Source organism: Piliocolobus tephrosceles, chromosome 2 (genome assembly GCF_002776525.5).
Source record: "Piliocolobus tephrosceles isolate RC106 chromosome 2, ASM277652v3, whole genome shotgun sequence".
Classification (NCBI taxonomy): Eukaryota; Metazoa; Chordata; class Mammalia; order Primates; family Cercopithecidae; genus Piliocolobus; species Piliocolobus tephrosceles.
The window spans coordinates 86,620,061-86,628,370 of record NC_045435.1 but is presented as its reverse complement, the minus strand read 5'-3'; the positions used below and the strand labels follow the sequence as shown (position 1 = coordinate 86,628,370).

The following is an 8,310-nucleotide window of genomic DNA, read 5'->3' as shown; positions in this document are numbered from 1 at the left end:
GATCACGAGGTCAGGAGATGGAGACCATCCTGGCTAACACGGTGAAACCCCGTCTCTACTAAAAAAATACAAAAATCTAGCCGTGTGAGGTGGCGGGCGCCTGTAGTCCCAGCTACTCGGGAGGCTGAGGCAGGAGAATGGCGTAAACCCGGGAGGCGGAGCTTGCAGTGAGCTGAGATCCGGCCACTGCACTCCAGCCTGGGTGACAGAGTCAGACTCCGTCTCAAAAAAAAAAAAAAAAAAAAAGTAGAGACAGGGTTTCACCGTGGTCTCAATCTCCTGACCTTGTGATCCGCCCGTCTTGGCCTCCCAAAGTGCTGGGATTACAGGCGTGAGCCATCGCGCCCGGCTGCCTGGCTAATTTTTGTATTTTTTGTAGAGATAGGGTTTTGCCATGTTGCCTAGGCTAGTCTCGAACTGGGCTCAAAAAATCTACCTGCCTTAGACTTCCAAAATGCTGGGATTACAGGCATTAGCTACTTTCCGCCCCCAACCCCCGTCCCCTCTTTTTTTTTTTCCTTGAGACAGAGTTTCTCTCTTGTTACCCAGGCTGGAGTGCAGTGGTGCGATTTCAGCTCACTGTAAACTCCGCCTCTCGGGTTCAGGCATTCTCCTGCCTCTGCCTCCCAAGTAGCTGGGATTACAGGCATGCACCATGAAGCCTGGCTCATTTTGTATTTTTAGTAGAGATGGGGTTTCTCTGTGTTGGTCAGGCTGCTCTTGAACTCCCAATCTCAGGTGATCTGCCCGCCTTGGCCTCCCAAAGTGCTGGGATTACAGGCGTGAGCCGTCACGCCTGGCTCACCCTTTAAAAATTTTTATTATCTTTTTTTTCTTTTTAAGAGACAGGGTCTTGCTGTGTTACCCAGGTTGGAGTACAGTGGTGAGATCATAGCTCACGGGAGCCTTGGACTCCTGGGCTCAAGTAATCCTCCCGCTTCATTCTTCCCAAGTAACTGGAACTGCAGGCATACACCACCTGCCCTTTTTTTTTTTTTTTTTTTTTTTTAATTTTTCATAGAGATGGGGTCTTACTATATTGCCTAGACTGGTCTCAAACTCCTGGCCTCAAGCAGCTGGCTTCCTGAAGTGCTGGGATTACAGATGTTAGCCACTGGCCTGTAGTGAAAATGTTTTGACTCTCTTCTCATTTTCTTTCTTTCTTTCTTTTTTTTTAAAGTAGAGATAGGGTCTCAGTATATGGCCCATGGTGGTTTCAGACTCCTGAGCCCAAACAATCCTCCCGCCTCGGCCCCCCAGTGCTTGTCATGCTAGGATGACAAGCATGAGCCACGGTGCCTAGCCTCTTCTCATTTTGTTTTTTTCTTTTTAGTGCATAAGGAGGCAACCTCATTTTCTTATGTGTGTATTCTAAAGATATATTTGCAGTTACCATGGGAATTACACTTAACATCTCAGTTATAATATAATTTGAATTTATACTAACTTAAGTTCCATAGTATACAAATCTCTGCTCCTATCCAGCTCCTTTCTCTTCCCTTTTCTGTTGAGTCATGGATTACATCTTTGTAAATTGTATCTCAGTAACCTAGATTAATAATTTTTTATGCGTCTGTCTTTTAGATCACATTGAAAATGAAAAGCAGGAGTTACAAAGCAAAATTGCAATAATGCTAGTTTTTACAGTTGCCCCTGTATTTGCCTTTAGCAGAGATTTTTCTTTTCTTTCTTTCTTCATTTTTTTTTGAGATGGAGTCTCGCTCTTTCGCCCAGGTTGGAGTGCAATGAATGGCACGTGCAATCTCAGCTGACTGCAACCTCAGCCTCCTGGATTCAAAAGATTCTCTTGCCTCAGGCTCCTGAGTAGCTGGGACTGTAGTTGTACGCCACCACACCTGGCTGATTTTTGTATTTTTAGTAGAGATGGGGTTTTGCCATGTTGGCCAGGCTGGTCTTGAACTCCTGATCTCAGGTGATCCACCTGCCTCAGCCTCCTTAAGTGCTGGGATTACAGGTGTGAGCCACTGTACCCGGCCGAGATCTTTATTTCTTCACATGGCTTCATGTCTAGCTTTTTAAAATTCATTCTGGGCCAGGCGCAGTGGCTCACGCCTGTAATCCCAGCACTTTGGGAGGCTGAGGTGGGCGGATCACGAGGTCAGGAGATCGAGACCATCCCGGTTAACACAGTGAAACCCCATCTCTACTAAAAATACAAAAATTAGCTGGGTGTGGTGGCAGGCGTCTGTAGTCCCAGCTACTGGGAAGCCTGAGGCAGGAGAATGGCGTGAACGGGGAAGGCAGAGCTTGCAGTGAGCAGAGATCGCGCCACTGCACTCCAGTCTGGGCAACAGAGTGAGACTCCATCTCAAAAAAAATTAAAAAGGCCGGGCGCGGTGGCTCAAGCCTGTAATCCCAGCACTTTGGGAGGCTGAGACGGGCGGATCATGAGGTCAGGAGATTGAGACCATCCTGGCTAACATGGTGAAACCCGATCTCTACTAAAAAATACAAAAAACTAGCTGGGCAAGGTGGCGGGCGCCTGTAGTCCCAGCTACTTGGGAGGCTGAGGCAGGAGAATGGCGTAAACCTGGGAGGCGGAGCTTGCAGTGAGCTGAGATCCCGCCACTGCACTCTAGCCTGGGCGATAGAGCCAGACTCCGTCTCAAAAAAAAAAAAAAAAAAAAAAATTAAAAAAATTGATTTTGAAGAATTCCCTTTTTTTAAAAAAAAACAAAAAAACAGAGTCTCACTCTGTTGCCCCAGCTGGAGTGCCGAGTGTTGTGGCATGATCTCAGCTCACTGCAACTTCTGTCCCCCAAGTTGAAGCGATTCTCCTGCCTCAGCCTCCTGAGTAGCTGGGATCACAGGTGCCTGCCACCGTGCCTGGCTAATTTTTGTATTTTTAGTAGAGGCGGTGTCACCATCTTGGCCACGCTGGTCTTGAACTCCTGACCTTGTGATCCATCCACCTTGGCCTCGCAAAGTGCTGGAATTACAGGTGCGAGTCACCGCGCCCGGACTGAAGAATTACCTTTTAGCATTTCTTACAAGGTCTGTATAGTGGTAATGAACCTCCCTCAGCTTTTGTTTATCTGAGAATGTCTTGATTTTTTTTCTTTTTTTTTTTTTTTTTTTGTTTGAGACAGAGTCTTGCTCTGTCACCCAGGCTGGAGTGCAGTGGTGTGCTCTTGGCTCACTGCAAGCTCCGCCTCCCGGGTTCACTCCATTCTCCTGGGTTTAAGCCATTCTCCTGCCTCAGCCTCCCGAGTAGCTAGGACTATAGGCGCCCCTCATCACACCCAGCTAATTTTTTTGTTGTTGTTGTATTTTTAGTAGAGGTGGGGTTTCACTGTGTTAGCCAGGATGACCTCGATCACCTGACCTCGTGATCCACCTGCCTTGGCCTCCCAAATTGCTGGGATTACAGGTGTGAGCCTCCATGCCTGGCCAATGTTTTTCCTTATTTTTTTGAAGGACAGTTTAGCCATGTACAGAATTCTTGGTTGACAATTTATATTTCGGGTTTTTTTTTTTTTTTTAGATGGAGTCTTGCTCTGTTGCCCAGGCTGGAGTGCAGTGGCATGACCTCAGCTCACTGCAACCTCCGCCTCCAGGGTTCAAGTCATTCTCCTGCCTCAGCCTCCCAAGTAGCTGGGACTACAGGTGCTCGCCACTATGCCCGGCTAACTTTTTGTATTTTTAGTAGAGATGGGATGTCACCATGTTGACCAGGCTGGTCTCGAACTCCTGACCTCAAGTGATCCACCCGCCTCAGCCTCCCAAAGTGCAGAGATTACAGGCATGAGCCACTGCGCCCTGCCTAGGTCTTGTATGATCATACATTTTGCCTTGGCATTCATATGGCTTTCTGAATTTCCCCATATACGTGTTGCTTTGGAGTGTCCTAATTTGCCAAAGAATTTCACCTCAACTTTTGTGGGCATCTATCTGTAATCTCTTGCCCCAAGTGCCTGTTAGTCTGTAGTCTGCTTTGCAGCTTTCATTAGCAATACCTGCTGCTTTCTCTGCCTGAGTTTTGTGTTAGGTTGAAATAGAAGCATGCACCTTATGTCTGTCCTTCAAATACCCCCTGAGACAGGGTAGAACAGATATGTAAGCTAATTTGCAAATAAGGTCTGCTTTGCTCTTTGAGGGAGGAGCTGGGAATTGGGCTTCTACTGCTTTAAGACAAAAACCACTGCCATGCTGGAAAGGGGATAGGGCAAGGGTGAGTAAAAACACTGCAGAACTTTCCTTCTGTTTTGAAGATGGCTTTTTCTTGATTGGATATTTGCTTCTAAACCTTTGACTCTTTTCTAAAACTCTGTCACAGTTGGTTCAGACAGTTACTGCTTGTTTTTCTGATATTTCTATGGAGGAATGAGACCTTGAAACTTCCTAGTCTGCCATTTTGATGACCTATGGGCTGTCTTTTTACTGTCTTGATAGTGTCCTTTGATACACAGAAGTCTTTAATTTTGATGAAGTCCCTTTATCTACTTTTTCTTTTAAAGTTCCTTGTGCTTTAGGGGTCATATTTAATAAATAATTGCCAAATCCAAGGTCACGAAGATTTGCCTCTTTTTCAGTAGCTATAACAAAGGTCCTGGAAATAACTTCTCATCTTGACTTGAAGTATATGTCTGTCTTCAAAGCAATGACTGGGTGAGGGTGATAGATTATTCCGATTGGTTTTGCTGGATGGTGTCCGATCAGGTCTGAGACAGTGGGGTTGATACTACAATGCTGTTTCCAAAAAGGAAGGGCTAATGAGCGCTAGAAAAATCAGTAAATATTTATTTCATTTGGTAAATGTGAAACATTCATAGCTCATTGAAAAGTTTATGGTGCCCAGAGTACCTTTTTTTTTTTTGAGACAGTCTCACTCTTGTTTCCTGAGCTGGAATGCAGTGGTATGATCTTGGCTCACTGCAGCCTCAACCTCTCAGGTTCAAGCGATCCTCCCACTTCAGCCTTCCAAGAAGCTGGGACTACACATAGTCACTATGCCTGGCTAATTTTTGTGTCTTTTTTTTTTTTAAGATGAAGTCTCGCTCTGTCACCCAGGCTGGAGTGTAGTGACATGATCTTGGCTGACTGTAGCCTCTGCTTCCGGGGTTCAAGCATTTTTCCTGCCTCGGCCTCCTGCGTAGCTGGGATTACAGGTGCCTGCCACCACACCTGGCTAATTTTTGTATTAGTAGTATTATTATTTTTTAATTGAAACAGAGTCTCGCTCTGTCCCCCAGGCTGGAGTGCAGTGGGACGATCTCGGCTTACTGCAAGCCCCTCCTCCCGGGTTCATGCCATTCTCCTGCCTCAGCCTCCTGAGTAGCTGGGACTATAGGCGTCCGCCACCGCGCCCGGCTAATTTTTTGTATTTTTAGTAGAGACAGGGTTTCACTGTGTTAGCCAGGATGATCTCGATCTCCTGACCTCGCGATCCACCCGCCTCCACCTCCCAAAGTGATGGGATTACAGGTGTGAGCCACCGCGCCCGGCCAATTTTTGTATTTTTAGTAGAGATGAGAGTTCATCATGTTGCTTAGGCTGGTCTCAAACTCCTGACCTCAAGTGATCGACTTGCCTCAGCCTCCCAAAGATCTGGTAATTTTTGTATTTTTTGTAGAGATGGGGTTTCGCCATGTTGCCCAGGTTGGTCTCAAACTCCTTGGCTCAAGTGGTCTGCCTACCTTGGCCTCCCACAGTGCCCGACCCCAGAGTACACATTTTAATTAAAAATGTATTTTTCTGGCTGGGCACAGTGGCTCACGCCTGTAATTCCAGCACTTTGGGAGGCTGATGTGGGTGGATCAGGAGGTTAGGAGTTCGAGATCAGCCTGGCCAATATGGTGAAACTCCATCTCTACTAAAAATACAAAAATTAGCCAGGCATGGTGGTGCATGCCTGTAGTCCCAGCTACTTGGGAGGCTGAGGCAGAAGAATCACTTGAACCCGGGAGGCAGTGGTTGCGGTGGGCCGAGATCATGCCACTGGACTCCAGCCTGGGCAACAGAGAGAGACTCCGTCTCAAAAAAAAAAAAAAAAAAAGTCTTTTTATTATTATGCATTTATTATGTAAATGTTTAAAAGTGACTTCCAGCTGGGTGCGGTGGCTCATGCCTGTAATCCTAGCACTTTGGGAGGCCGAGGCGGGCGGATTACTTGAGCTCAGGAGTTTGAGACCAGCCTCGGTAACACGGTGAAAACCTGTCTCTATTAAAATACAAAAAAATTAGCTGGGCGGGCCAGCACGTGCCTGTAGTCCCCAGCTACTCGGGAGGCTGAGGCAGGAAAATTGGTTGATCCTGGAGGTTGCAGTGGGCTGACATTGCGCTGTTGTACTCCAGCCTGGGCGACAGAGCGAGACTCCATCTCTTAAAAAAGAGGCTGGGCGCGGTGGCTCAAGCCTGTAATCCCAGCACTTTGGGAGGCCGAGACGGGCGGCATCACGAGGTCAGGAGGTCGAGACCATCGTGGCTAACACGGTGAAACCCCGTCTCTACTAAAAAAATACAAAAAACTAGCCGGGCGAGGTGGTGGGCGCCTATAGTCCCAGCTACTCGGGAGGCTGAGGCAGGAGAATGGTGTAAACCTGGAGGGCGGAACTTGCAGTGAGCCTAGATCAGGCCACTGCACTCCAGCCTGGGCGACAGAGCGAGACTCTGTCTCAAAAAAAAGAAAAAAAAAGACCTTCAAAGTTATTGCTGTTGATGTGGTCCCTGATAAACCAAGCAGTGGGAAACTAGTTTAGCTTTTAGTTCATATTCTAAAGTACTAATTTTTGTGGTTTATTTTGTACAGGTACTGCTATAACCAGAATTTGGTAGAAAAAGGATCTACTCGTTGGGGCCCACTTGATAAAAAGAGATGTGGGGGGATTCTCGACCTGCTAACAGAACTGGACCTTTTCGGTAAGTTCTGAAATTTTAATATTGAAATTGCCAGTGTTTTAATTATAAATATGTAACATTTTGGCCTACTATAAATGCAGATAATTTCTCTGTGGAGAAATAGTTTCTGATTTTTTAAAAACAGAAACTTGACCGGGCGTGGTGGCTCACGCTTGTAATCCTAGCACTTTGGGAGGCCGAGGCGGGCAGATCATGAGGTCGGGAGATCGAGACCATCCTGGCTAACACGGCGAAACCTTGTCTCTACTAAAAAAAAAAAAAAAAAATTAGCCGGGCGTGGTTGCCGGCGCCTGTAGTCCCAGCAACTTGGGAAGCTGAAGCAGGAGAATGGCGTGAACCTGGGAGGTGGAGCTTGCAGTGAGCCGAGATCACGCCACTGCACTCCAGCCTGGGTGACAGAGCAAGACTCCGTCTCAAAAAAAAAAAAAAATAGAAACTCAATTTGGAAAATAATTTCGAAAATGATTGTGAGACTGAATACCCAGCATGCCAAATGTTTTGTCATATAACATTTTAAAATTTTATTTATTTATTTAGTTTTGAGACAGTCTCACTCTCTCTCCCAGGCTGGAGTGCAGTGGTGCGATCTTGACTTACTGCAACCTCCGCCTCCCGTGTTCAAGCGATTCTCCTGCCTCAGCCTCATGAGTAGCTGGGATTACAGGCGCGTGCCACTATGCCCAGCTAATTTCATTATTTTAATATTAAAAATGCCCAAATATTTTGTTTCTTTTTGTCTCTTAGCAAAGGAATACATATTTGGCTAGTAAGGAAAGCTAGTGAAAGGTACATAAATGTTTATAAAAGTTACATTGAGTTCACTAATTTATGTCTAGAATTCAGAGCTGTGCATTGTCTGTGGCATGTTGATGCGGTTTGCTAAGCCACCTCTCAATTTTAGGGGTTACTGGGTACCAAGAAGAGTGGAGAAGGTGGTAGCATTTAGTTGTAAATGGATTGTATTTTAAATTTATAGGGAGTTAATTTTTTTATAGCTAGTGTAATACACACTATATTTTAACTAGTATTTAAACATTTTTTGTATTGTGTTTACAATTAATGAAATGCTATACGAATGTGAGTCTTTGATTTTGCTTGGTACATAGCAAAGAAATCTGACCTTTAGATGTGTGCATTCATAAGTATTGATGCTCCAGTTGTAAATTCTGTTACTAGTACGTTTTCTTTTTTTTCCTTTTTTCGAAATGGAGTCTCACTCTGTCACCCATGCTGGAGTGCAGGGGTACAATCTCAGCTCACTGCAGCCTCTGACTCCCGGGTTCGAGTGATTCTCCTGCCTTAGTCTCCCAAGTAGCTGGGACTACAGATGTATGCCACTACGCCTGGCTAATTTTTGTGGTTTTCTTTAGTAGAGGTGGCATTTTACCATGTTGGCCAGGCTGATCTCAAACTCCTGACTCCAAGTGATCC

The 8,310-nt window shown here is 45.8% G+C and overlaps 1 long non-coding RNA gene across 1 annotated transcript in view; it reads left to right on the top strand.

The window, feature by feature from the left end:
- LOC113219893 overlaps nt 1-8,310 on the top strand; it is a 66,713-nt gene that overhangs the window by 16,922 nt on the left and 41,481 nt on the right. Inside the window, exon 2 of the long non-coding RNA XR_003306869.2 lies at nt 6,770-6,879. This is a non-coding gene — a long non-coding RNA (uncharacterized LOC113219893). The remainder of the gene's footprint in view (nt 1-6,769; nt 6,880-8,310) is intronic.